Raw genomic sequence first — 14197 nt, 5'->3', positions numbered from 1 at the left:
CCATCATTCACGATGGGAACATAATCATAACCGCAAACATACTTGGTAACCATGGAAACATAACAACGACGCCATTTCCTCATATTCTGTCGTATACTTCAGCGCTCCACGATTGTGTTCTGTTTGCAAATCACGTAAGCATGAGCATGAAAGTTTGGAGTTTGCAAACTTTCATGTTAACGTCTTATGGTAATGTTTATGTCAGTGCTTATGTGAATCATTGTGAATGATCCCATTTGGTAGCCTGGGCGCAAACTTCTGTGTTTATGTTACGGTTATGTTTAATTTTCATTGTGAATGGGCCTTTAATCTTGCACCGTTTTCATGCTGTAAAAATAATGCAACCCCTTGAGTCATTGGCAAAGGCTATGAAACAGAAGATGACACACACTATCTCGTTATATGTTCTGACGTGTTTCGTAACAATTCAGCCATTGTTAGGAAACGTGTTGCAGTTTATGATTTTTTTTCTTGAACTACAGTATTATTAAAATGACAAAATGAAATATTTTCGCTATGCTCCAAAATAAGATAACAATTCATTATCTTATCTGTACACAAAATACACTAATTATAATCCTAGAGGCAATAAAACACTTTTGCTTTCATTTATTCATAAATTGCTGTTGATGTCATTTGAAGCTATGTTCGTAACATTGTTGTCAAGTCGCTTTCTTTCCATGCAACCATTCTTTGAATAAAGAAGCCTCATGCGTCATCTCTCCTACAACGTCAAGTCGTTATGTCACACATACCTAACACATGCATACGAAGGAATTACATGCAACCACACACGCACACATGTATGTGTGTACAGGTGTCTGGAATGAAAAGGAATGTAATGCAATTTCGGGAGAGGGCACTATGACTCAGCACTGCGACCTTTCAAGATCTATTGGGCTAATCCGAAACCCACACCGGCTGACTACACTGCGTACCAGATTTCCAGCAGGCAACTCCACTCATCCCTGGGCCAGCCCCCTCCGTGCGTCGACAGCCGGTGTTCGGGTAATGCTATGGAATGATAACGAAATGGAGAAAAGTTGACGGAATAATGTAGATGCCTAATATTGCTACCTCCCTCAAATCCATTTTAATATTATCCTCCCATCTACGTCTCGGCCTCCCTAAAGGTCTTTTCCCCTCCGGCCTCCCAACTAATACTCTATATGCATTTCTGGATTCGCCCATACGTGCTACACGCCCTGCCCATCTCAAACGTCTGGATTTAATGTTCCTAATTATATCAGGTGAAGAATACAATGCGTGCAGTTCTGTGTTGTGTAACTTTCTCCATTCTCCTGTAACTTCATCCCTCTTAGCCTCAAATATTTTCCTAAGCACCTTATTCTCAAACACCCTTAATCTATGTTACTCTCTCAAAGTGAGAGTCCAAGTTTCACAACCATAACGAACAACCAGTAATATAACTGTTTTATAAATTCTAACTTTAAGATTTTTTGACAGAAGACTAGATGACAAAAGCTTCTCAACCGAATAATAACAGGCATTTCCCATATTTATTCTGCGTTTAATTTCCTCCCGAGAGTCATTTATATTTGTTACTGTTGCTCCAAGATATTTGAATTTTTCCACCTCTTCGAAGGATAATCTCCAATTTTTATAGTTCCATTTCGTACAATAGCCTATTCTGGTCACGAGACATAACCATATACTTAGTCTTTTCGGGATTTACTTCCAACCCTATCGCTTTACTTGCTTCAACTAGAATTTCCGTGTTTTCCCTAATCGTTTGTCGATTTTCTCCTAACATATTCATGTCATCCGCAAGACAAGAAGCTGATGTAACCCGTTCAATTCCAAACCCTCTGTGTTATCCTGAATAATAATAATAATAATAATAATAATAATAATAATGGTTTATTTAATCTGTCGGAGTTGAGATCTTACGGCCTTCTCTAACACTCATCCAACAGTAGAACTGCGATATAGAAAACACTACAACATTATGTATTTTTCATCGCAAAATCCCAGGTCAGAGGGGATTCGAACCCGGACCGCCTGCGTGATAGACTGAAGGTCTGGCTACTCACCCATCGCAGGTGCTTACAGGGTGTCTGACTAAAACCCTTCATTTTTGTTTAGGCAGCCCAAATAGTAGTCGGAATATGTGGGAGGTAATTAATGGTTTCAAGAAAGATAAAGTATATCATGTTTTCAGATATATTTCATATTTTACGCGAAAAATAAAATCCATGCACTTTTCCCATTAGGCTAAATTTCATACTAGTTAAATAAGATACTATAAATGAACATTGCTCAGTAATTTTTTCGAAAAGTCTTCCTTAGATTACAATATTTATTATAGCATAGGCATATCGTATGATATCACGTTTCGAGAACAAATTCATAATGATAGGTAAAAACAAAAGGCGGTGGAAATGTAGGAAAATTAAAGGGACTAAATTCTAAAAAGAACTGCTATGGAAACGCAAACAAATGAATGAGTAGAGTTTGGTTGGTATCGTAATACACAATGTATTAATATTATGTTTCACAAGCCTGTGTTAGTTAAGTAAACTGGAGATCATTTTATTTCGGTTGGGCTCGCAACACTCGGCCCAGAGAGAAAGTGTAACGCAACTCACACCTTTTACCCAGCCTCGATATCGATTCCCACTGGTCGGCTGTATAAATATCTTTGAATCTTGAGCAACTAGCGTTCTTCTGCAATTTCCTCGCTGTTAAGTCTTGTCTAATAATAATGACACTATCTTTCTGAGATAACATGATGATAATAAACTTCAAGGTTTTATTAACAGCACCTCCCTTTCTTTTCTTCAGAGAGGTATTGTGAAAATGATATTTAATCTAACTAAAAGGTTTAGAAATGGGACAGATGTAAGCTGAGAAATATGAAAAATGAAAGTTTGGGTGATTTTTTGGAAGAATGAATGTTTATAAGAATGAATGCTTGAATGAATAAACGAATGAATGATTGCTTGTAAGAATGAAAGTTTAAATGAATGAATGTCTGGATGATTGTTTGAATATAAATTATATTAAAATAGTCCTAAGTTCTTACTAGACTGATTTGCTATTCTAAAATTCCAACATTTTAATTTGACATATTCATTTTCGAGAACTAATTCCATGAACGCCACTGATGTGACGTCAGACAATATCACCATGTCAAACCCCTGTCCTGTAGCAGCAAGCCTGAACGAAGTGCACCTCTGTCAGATATAGAGTGTCAAATCAAATAATTCATGATTTATTAGGAAGCGATTCTGTTTGAGGACACAATGTTCGAAATATGAATGGAATATTAATTTAATTGTCCTCACTATGCTTGATTTGTCACAAATTCCAACGTTCTCATCAGATTCACTTTTAAAATTTGAATCCCTCATGCAATAAACTTCATCCCATCGGAGTGAACCCAGCCAAGACAGTACTTAATCTGGAATGTCAGAATGTGTATATATCGGTATAAAATACTCTAGCGCCAAACGCGTTTCGAAAGAATTACTACAGTGCATAAAGATGCGGACAAGCGACTAGCTCTATTTTAAGATAAAATTTATTGCACTATACCTTAAATTTTTAGGCAATCAGGCAGCGTGACGACAGCCTGAAAGTGACTTTGACTCGAGTTGATTTCTTCCGCCACATTCCGATGTTACTTCATAAGAAATAGATACGAAAATTTCACGGCCTGATAGACGTCATGTTCGAAGAAAATTTTGATCCGACTCTCAAATCTTGGTATCGTTTCCATAGAAACCTGCAACAAAGGAATAAGATTGTTACGTATGATCCGGATTTACATACCATTCTATATACCAACTGTATGTTGAAGTCATATTCTTTACAAAAATGTTTTGTGCGAGATCGTGCGTATTTGCTTGGTTTCCGCACAAAACCAACCCGCGGTAAGTCTAAAATTCCACATTCAGTATTCCCAATCTAACACACATAACAATTTCCCTCTTCTTACCGCTTAAGTGACATATTGATTTTACTGCTTTAGGCTTTTAACATATTATTTTTAGAGACGTTTAATATAGTAATAATTATAAATTGGGAAACTTACCACTGCAATTCCACCTAAATTGCACTGTTAATTATTGTTTTTAAATATTTGCAAAAATTAAGTAAACTGTACAACTCCACTAAAGTTACTGCATTCGTGATGCATGTAACATTAAGGAAGCCGTTTGTTTTAAGTTCGCATTTATAGACTGGGGGAAAAAAAGACAGACGTATATCACGGCCTGCTGGGGTATAGTAAACACAGAAAACATTTTAAAGCAACAATGTTGAAGATAGATATTTTTGTTTTCCAAAATTGCCGTCATTGAACAGAAACAAAGATGGAGATTTCATTGCAACTAATTAGAAATTCCTCTTTCAGGTATGTAATAAACGATCTTCGCACAAAATAATGTACGATACACGAGCGGTATGTTTTCTTTCAATTCTCGGAAATTAAAAAAGCTCAACTACGTTTCACTTTTTCAAACTTTTCCTCGAACATGAAAACTTCAACATACCGCTCTTGTAACGCATATTACTATTAGTTGTTTAGTTTATGATTTTATGTGCATAGTTTCATATTTCTGAAAATATGCATGGGTTTACTGATGCTTTTCCTTCATAAATCTCAGATCTCTTATATTCTGCTACAGTATTCACTACTGAAACAAAATTTGCCTATTTATTCGTATTTTTATATGTTGAGACTCTAGATAGATTCGACAATATTTTACATGTATTTTATTCTACAATATTTCGACGGAAAATATGTTCTACACATTTTTCCTATTTTGCAAGAAATATCCAATAACATCCGCCCATAAAAAGTCAAATTAGACTTGTTCATTCTTGACAATAATTTAAATATTCAACTTTTAATTATATAAATATGATTACGAATACTGAAGTGAACTACTAATTCTTCAAACTGTACTATGTTTAAGCGTTTACCCTTTTTTGCGAATGCCGTTTACGTATTATTGTTATTATTATTATTATTATTATTATTATTATTATTATTATTATTATTATTATTATTATTATTATTAAGGTGTTTCATATCTGAATTTTTCCATGAATAAACTCCGTCCAATAGTTTGGTAGAAATCGCTGTACACAGACAGACTAGTACTAAAATTATTATATTTCATGTACATCATTCCCTGATAAATTGACTCGTAGATACTGAATATGAACAAAATCCGTCCAATAGTTTAGTAGAAATCGCTGAACACAGACAGACTAGTACTAAAATTATTATATTTCATGTACATCATTCCCTGATAAATTGACTCGTAGATACTGAATATGAACAAAATCCGTCCAATAGTTTAGTAGAAATCGCTGAACACAGACAGACTAGTACTAAAATTATTATATATCATGTACATCATTCCCTGATAAATTGACTCGTAGATACTGAATATGAACAAAATCCGTCCAATAGTTTAGTAGAAATCGCTGTACACAGACAGACTAGTACTAAAATTATTATATTTCATGTACATCATTCCCTGATAAATTGACTCGTAGATACTGAATATGAACAAAATCCGTCCAATAGTTTAGTAGAAATCGCTGTACACAGACAGACTAGTACTAAAATTATTATATTTCATGTACATCATTCCCTGATAAATTGACTCGTAGATACTGAATATGAACAAAATCAGTCCAGTACTTCAGTAGAAATCGCTGCACACAGACAGAGATGAATGCCAGAAGCACTTTTTCTGTATGAGGAAGGCTAAAACGTGCATTTTCCGTGTTCCGCGTCATCACAATACTTTCTACTTTACTGGTTAAAAGCAAAGAAACAAACACAATGGATCTGCAAAATCAGCTCGCGCGCTTTGTGGAGTTTGGACGTCATTCTTTACGCTCTGGAAAATTATTTATTAAAGCCTTCAGCTCTCATTCCATGTTGTATTGCGATTTCCGAGGAATTTTATAATATTAGCGTCTTGACAATTCGACACGAGGCTTTAGTTTCGCGTTGCTTTTTCCAGTGCAGTCATAAGGATGAAGTGATCATTGGATATAATGTCAAATGATGACCAAGAGTAATCTCTGGAAACCTAAATGCTATCTCCCTCCGTTACCTTGGGTGTATCGTGAATGAGTTCTAGGGATATGACGGCAGGTGTTCAAGTCTCAACCTATTGATGAAGTAATTGCTGACAAAGGATTCAGAGAAATAAAGCCTGCGTAGGCTCTATACAAGGTGAAAGTGAAATAGGGTTGTAAGTATAAAGCTTAGGTACTTTTTCAAGGTTTATACTTATGAGAATGAGCACTTCCTGTGATTATATACTCGTAAACACTAGAACATACTCATTTTCGTAAGAATAAAGACATTCTACCTAACGCGAATATATACTCATCTCTACAGCCTTCTTGATCGTTTCAAAGTTAGTATGTACTCGTGTTACCTATCCTCTTTGACCACATTGCACCGTGATGCTCAGTTTTTTTTTATAGACTTTCGCATGCTATCCGCATGCTGTAGTGGTTTGTGTTTTTTTTTTGTAAATTTTGATAATGAATAAGTAAATAAATAAAATATATTTAATTAATTAAATAAATACAATAAATAATTAAATAAATGAATAAATAATGAAACAATTGAATAAAGTAATTAAATAAATTAAATAATTAAAAAAGTTCCCGGAATTTTACTACCATTTTTCGTATTAATATATAACAAGGGATATTATACATTTGTTTTGTTGGTAACATTCATGATGTCATTTCCTTAAAGTTTGTTGATAATGGCGATTGTTGGTTTTGAGTTGTAGGCAATTGTTTATCATAGTGTTTTGCTTGTTCGTCGCATTTTGTAATTATGTCCACAGAGCAAAGTACAAACATCAAGTTCTGTGTTTTGTTACACAAAACTCCTGCAGAGATATTAAGATTGTTGGAAGAAGCATATGGCGAAGCAGCAATGAAAAAAACTCAAGTGTATGCCTGGCATAAACGCTTTTCTGGTGGCCGCGATACGTACGCAGCGGCCGACCAACAACTGCAACAAATGAAGCAATCGCTCAGCGTGTGCGTAATGTTGTGAGGGACGACCGACGTAAAACCATAAAAGAGATAGCAGCAGAGGTCGGAATATCAGTCGGAGGTGTACACAATGTTCTTCACAAGCACCTCAACATGCATTACGTGTCTCAGAAGTTAGTTCCGAAAATGTTGTCGGCAGAACAGAAAGAAACAAGAATGACTCTTGCTGGGGACATGATCAGTATGGCTGATGAAGATGGTGATTTCTTAAACAAAATTATTGCTGGTGATGAAACTTGGTGCCACTTGTACGACCAAGTCCCTAAACGACAGTCATCTAAGTGGAAATCGAAAACATCTCCTCGGAAGCAAAAATTTCCTAGGGACACTTCCAAAGGCAAAGTTATGTTGGAAGTTTTCTTCGACTCTCAGGGTCTCATCCACCATGAGTTCATTCCAGAAGGTCGTACTGTAACGAAAGAATTGTACGTAGAAATCCTCCGTCGCCTCCGGGACACAGTGAGAAGGAAACGTCCAGAAAAGTGGGTAGAAAACAACTGATTCCTTATGCATGACAATGCACCTGCTCATCGCCCAATTATTGTAAAGAATTTTCTTGCCAGGCACAACATAACTGCTTTGGATCACCCACCATACTCTCCTGATCTCTCACCCCCTGATTACTTTCTGTTTCCCCGTCTGAAAAGTCATCTGAAAGGACGGAGATTCAATGCTGAAGAGGTTATCGCAAACGCGACGAGAGCACTAAGACGGGTTTCACAAAATGGCTTCCAGGCCTGCTTCCAGGAACTCTACACGCGTTGGCAAAAGTGTGTTGTTGCGGAAGGCAACTATTTTGAAGGGAATGCTGTAGAATAGTGTTTAAGGTACGTTGTTTCTATGATACTAGCAAATTCCGGGAACTTTTTGAACCTAGTATGTAAATTAATTCAATAAACAAATAAATTAAACAAATAAATATATTAAATAAATAATGAACTAATTAAATAAATAGTTAAATAAATAATTAATTAAATAAATAAATAAAACAAATAAATTTAATAAATAAATTTAATAAAAAATAAAGATATATATATATTTAAATAAATAAAGTAAATAAATAAATTAAATAAATAATTAAAAGAATATATACTTACTTACTTACTGGCTTTTAAGGAACCCGGAGGTTCATTGCCGCCCTCACATAAGCCCGCCATTGGTCCCTATCCTGAGCAAGATTAATCCAGTCTCTATCATCATATCTCATCTCCCTCAAATCCATTTTAATATTATCTTCCCATAAATAAATAAATAAAAGAAATTGAATAATTAATTAAATAAATAAAATAAATAAATTAAATAAATAAGTTAATAAATAAATACATTAAATAAATAAATAAATATACTAAATAAATAAATAATTAAATAAATGAATAAAAATAAATTAAATTAATTAAATAAATAAGTAAATTAAATAAATTTTTAAATAAATATATTGAAAAGGACGATATGGTAGGCCCTACACTTAAATGAATAAAAAACCTGTATTACGTTTTGTGATTAAATGCACAATTAATTATTTATTGGAAAATTAATTCGCAAGTTTGAGCAGTCTGGCAACATCGCAACTAACAACTTCTCTTTCTTCTCGTAATACCGATATGAGACGTCAACGAACTCAGGTCTGTCTCCCTAGATGAAATAATCCCACCTTCCTCTCTGGCTTGCATCGTTCAGTGGCTTCAAATTTGTGGTTTTAAATTAAATTTACACCAAAACTGTCCATTCTATTGAAATACGTCAGAGGGATAAATTATTTTTTATTGGATTTTCTATCGAAATGGACAAAAATCACGATCCTACTCGCAATAGTTACCGAATAAGAGGGTGTTAAATATTTTGGAATTTTTTTTTTCTGAGAGAACTGTGAATTTTCCACCAATATGGTGTTATCCTATACTTTTTTGGTTACGTACGACATGAGCTATTCGCTCTGAAAAACTGTAGAGTTATTTCACTTGCACTCTATATACAGGGTTAGTTAAAAGTCCCGCACCACCTAAATAACTTTTGAAGCATACGGTTCAGTGACATGAAACTTGGTATGTGGGGATAACCATATACTAAAAACTCAATAATGGTATTACCGAGTTTTTTTCTACTTCCGGTTTAACCGGAAATAACTCCAACTCTCTTATTTTAAATGGAACACCCAATATATTATTTTATTTTTGATTAGTACTCATTAAGAGGGCGGCCGGGTAGCTCAGTTGGAAGAGCAGCTGCCTACGGACTGGAAGGTCCGGGGTTCGATCCCAGGTGGTGACAGACCAAACTTTCAGAAGGGCCCCGAAGTTCACTCAGCCTCCTATAAAATTGAGTACCGGGTCTTTCCCGGGGGTAAAAGGCGGTCAGAGCGTGGTGCCGACCACACCACCTCATTCTAGTGCCGAGGTCATGGAAAGCATGGGGCTCTACCTCCATGCCCCCCAAGTGCCTTCATGGCATGTTACGGGGATACCTTTACCTCTACCTTTTATAGTACTCATTAAGAGCTTTTCAAAAATTACCCACACTTGATACTTCTGTACAAATTCAGTGTTGCTAAGTCAAGAAAACAGAAAAAAGTGTATCGAATATTAAAATAATAAACGCACTACCTAAATAACTTTTGAAGCATACGGTTCAGTGATATGAAACTTGGTATGTGAGGATAACCATATGCTAAGAACTCAATAATGGTATTGCCGAGTTTTTTCTACTTCCGGTTTAACCGGAAATAACTCCAACTCTCTTATTTTAAATGGAACACCCAATATATTATTTTATTTTTGAATAGTACTCATTAAGAGGGCGGCCGGATAGCTCAGTTGGTAGAGCAGCTGGCTACGGACTGGAAGGTCCGGGGTTCGATCCCAGGTGGTGACAGGATTTTTTCTCGTTGCCAAACTTTCAGAACGGTCCCGAGGTTCACTCAGCCTCCTATAAAATTGAGTACCGGGTCTTTCCCGGGGGTAAAAGGCGGTCAGAGCGTGGTGCCGACCACACCACCTCATTCTAGTGCCGAGGTCATGGAAAGCATGGGGCTCTACCTCCATGCCCCCCAAGTGCCTTCATGGCATGTTACGGGAATACCTTTACCTTTACCTTTTATAGTACTCATTAAGAGCTTTTCAAAAATTATCCACACTTGATACAAAGTCAGTGTTGCTAAGTCAAGAAAACAGGAAAAAAGTGTATCGAATATTAAAATAATAAATGCACTACCTAAATAACTTCTGAAGCATACGGTTCAGTGATATGAAACTTGGTATGTGAGGCTAACCATATGCTAAGAACTCAATAATGGTATTACCGAGTTTTTTCTACTTCCGGTTTAACCGGAAGTAACTCCAACTCTCTTATTTTAAATGGAACACCCAATATATATTTTTATTTTTGAATAGTGCTCATTAAGAGCTTTTCAAAAAGTACCCACACTCTATACTTCTGTACAAATTCAGTGTTGCTAAGTCAAGAAAACAGAAAAGTATCGAATATTAAAATAATAAAATACTCCTTCGTTAACAAAAACAAAACAAAGCTAGATCACCTTCTAAATTATGTGTTCAGATTGGTAGCCCTCAGCTGGTTTACAATGTGTCACTCGATCATAGAAACCATTTAAGGAATGATTTAACCAGGCTTTAGGAATATCTTGCACCACTTCCATTTTTATTTAACAACACTGAATTTGTACAGAAGTATCAAGTGTGGGTACTTTTTGAAAAGCTCTTAATGAGCTTTATTCAAAAATAAAAATATATGTTGGGTGTTCCATTTAAATAAGAGAGTTGGAGTTACTTCCGGTTAAACCGGAAGTAGAAAAAACTCGGTAATATCATTATTGAGTTCTTAGTATATTGTTATCCACACATACCAAGTTTCATGTCACTGAACCGTATGCTTCAAAAGTTAATTAGGTGGTGCGGGACTTTTAACTAACCCTGTATATCGCAAGCTCTAATTTATAATAATCAGTCATTACACAGACCACACATATGATGTGTTCATGTAATTTTCACTTGTACGTATGCTGTCAGACATATATTTATGAAGTAGGTGATGTATAAAAAAACACTGAATTTAACAAAGTCGCACTTAAGCTTATAGTATATTCATGTTTGCAAGAGTTATGACAAAAGAAAAGATTGAATGAAAATAGGAGTAAGAGAAAGAAAGGGAGAAATGTCAGAAAAATAAAGAAAGAGAAAGGAGAAAGAAAGCGGAGGGAAAGGAAACAAAATAAAATAGAAAATAAGTACAATAAAATAGAAAGGAAGCATAGTGAAGCAGAAAGAGATAAAAAGCAAAAAAGAAAGAATAAAAATAAGATATAACAAAAGCAAAATAATCCTGAAGAAACCCAAACAAGGCTTAAAAGCAAACTGTAGCAGAAAGAAAGCAAATCAATGCATAACGGAAGCAAAATAAAAGAGAGCAAACGATAACACAGTGAAGTAATTATTTTATATTAGGAGCCTTAACAGTTCTGTGGTGGTATAGCCTAATGTATTCATTCATAGTGTTCTGCCCAAGGACAGGCTTTACACTGCAAACCCAGCATTCTCCAATATTTCATATTTTCCCCCTCTCAGTCTCTGCATACGATCCATGTATCTTAATGTTGTCTATCATCTCATATCTTCTTCTGGCCTGAATTGTTTTATATATATATATATATATATATATATATATATATATATATATATATATATATATATATACAAAATGAAGAAAAACAAAGTTGGACAAAATCAAACAAAGCAGAAAGAAAGCAAAAGGAAGCATGAAGATAACAATTCAAAGCAGAACAAAAGAAAAATTGAATCAAACGAAAGGAAAATAAAACAAAGCATAAAGAAAGGAATACTAAAACACAGAGAAAACAAAACAACGCAGAGAATAAGCAAAATAACAGACATTGTGGAAAATAAACCAAAAAGAGAGAAAAAATCAGAAAGAAAGTAAAACAAAGCAGAAAGAAAGCAAAACAAAACAGATAGAAAGCATAAAAATGTAATAAAACAAAGCGAATGAAAATAATCAAAGTAAAGAAAAGGCAAAACAAAATAACTTAAGGAAAAAACCAAGAAGAAAGCAAAAAATCAGAAACAAAGTAAAACAAACACAAAGAAAGTAACTGATTGACAAAGAGAGCACAACAAATCAGATAGAAAGAAAAACGAGGAGGAAAGAGAGCAAAATAAAGAAGATGGAAAGCAAAACAAAGGAGAAAGCAAAATAAGGAAGGAAGAAAGAAACCAACGTTTAAAATCGAAGAAGAGAGAAAGAAACAAATAGAAAATTAAGAAAAGAACGAAAATAAATAAAAGTCCGAATGGGAATAAATTTGCATTTTGTAAATGCTTAGATAATATCGCACATCCAGCAAAAACTGTCGTACGTCGAAAATCACATATTACTTTCGTAAATTATTTCCGACACTGTTTTATTAGTTGAAGGCATGAAATTCTAATAACAAAATAGTGAATTATCAAAAAGTTTGGTATCTGTTAATTAAACTATTTTACAAGGAAATAGCATATCTTTACAAATCACAATTTTCGAGTTACGACACAATTTTACGGGCAGCGCTGATATCAGATTGTTTCACGATCTTTAAAATTGTGTCTCGTCTTCAAGATGGACGGAGTCTTCATAAATAGGACAACAATGTTTAACGACATTAATAATGAAAACGCGCACTCCAGATCTGACCACATGCCCTCCACGTGTACAAAGATGGAAGACAAACTGTTTGGCGCGCAATCAAGATGTCTTCCCACCACTGCATTGCCTTGAATACTTGAAACATCCGATGTTGTTTGGCGACTGTCATATGTCTGTGAATCATTCATTTGTGCCGCCAGGCGTGGTTCAACTTTTTTTTTATATAATTATATAGGCCATGGCAGCGGAGGTGTACGGAAACGGGTCAACGGCCGCCATCATCTGCGTGCAGCACAACAATTTATTATCTATGGTATGGCATGGAAAAGAACAGTAATTGCAATTCAACATGAAATTCGACAATTTGGGGTTCTGTATAAATATTTAAATTCAGTTTCCTTAAGTTTGAGCGTTTCAAAAAGTGACTGGATTTTCTACATTTATATAGAGTTGAAATGGTTGAGGCAATGCAAGACGCATTGATTGTACAATGATCCAGAAATTAGGAACAAAACGAAGATACTTAGTATACGCACATTCTACTATATACAGTCGCGAAGCTCAATATGTAGTAAAAATGCAAACATGGGTAGTTGCCCACCACTAGGATCGCTACTATCGCCTCATCATCGCAGATCTCTCTCCTAGTAGACGACAAAATATGTTACACTTTCGTTGTCGTGTTCTTTTGGAAAAATTAACACCTTCCTTCCATTATTGAAATATTAAATGCATAAAGTTAATTTATTATTTTAATGAAGTATATTAAATTCCACCATAAACTCGAAGATACCTGCAAGAAATAAGTTAATATTATTTTTGTTCGTGCAAAACGAACTGAAATTTACTATAATCGCTTCACTCATTCAAGATTATAGCGATAATTAACTATGAAACCAATAAATATTAATTTGCATTTCCCTTTACAACAATAATAATGGAAATATGAATTAATGGAGTAACTTACGTGTACCGGTACTTGTAGTGTAGGCTTACGTAGTTAACAAAGTGGGATGAGGTTAAGAAATAATAATCACACCAGAATTGGAAATAAAACGTGATCAATAAATTTTATTGTAACAGACTTTTTCTACGTCTCTAGTGAAGTAACAAATAAAAATAACAACAAAATTAACAGCTATAATTAAAAACATATCCTTTGAAAAAAAAAAGTAGGCCTAAGCAATAATATTCCCACCAGAATTGAAAATAAAACGTGATCAATAAATTTCATTAAAACAAACTTAATTTTTCTACGTCTGTAGTAAAATATTATTATTCCAATTATTGTATTTTAGCCATTAACATTTTCATTATAACCAATAACGAACATTTCACAAGCATCAATGTGAAATACGCAACGAGCTAGCACTCGATGGAAATACGACACAGTCCAAAGTCGACCGTGGACAGTCTATTGTTTCTAGTTGCTAACCGCTTGGAGCGCTTTATCACGAGATTTGCAAAAAATTACCTC

The 14197-nt window shown here is 34.6% G+C and overlaps 1 protein-coding gene across 1 annotated transcript in view; it reads right to left on the bottom strand.

The window, feature by feature from the left end:
* mlt (tubulin folding cofactor E like protein mlt) overlaps positions 1-3693 on the bottom strand; it is a 77865-nt gene extending 74172 nt beyond the window's left edge. Inside the window, exon 1 of the mRNA XM_069826651.1 lies at positions 3559-3693. The gene's annotated coding sequence lies outside the window, so the exon portion shown is untranslated. The remainder of the gene's footprint in view (positions 1-3558) is intronic.
* Between the last annotated feature and the right edge of the window lie 10504 nt (positions 3694-14197).

The sequence above is a fragment of the Periplaneta americana genome, chromosome 1, assembly GCF_040183065.1.
Source record: "Periplaneta americana isolate PAMFEO1 chromosome 1, P.americana_PAMFEO1_priV1, whole genome shotgun sequence".
NCBI lineage: Eukaryota > Metazoa > Arthropoda > Insecta > Blattodea > Blattidae > Periplaneta > Periplaneta americana.
The sequence above is the reverse complement of the archived record's forward strand: the minus strand, read 5'-3'. Positions and strand labels throughout refer to the sequence as shown.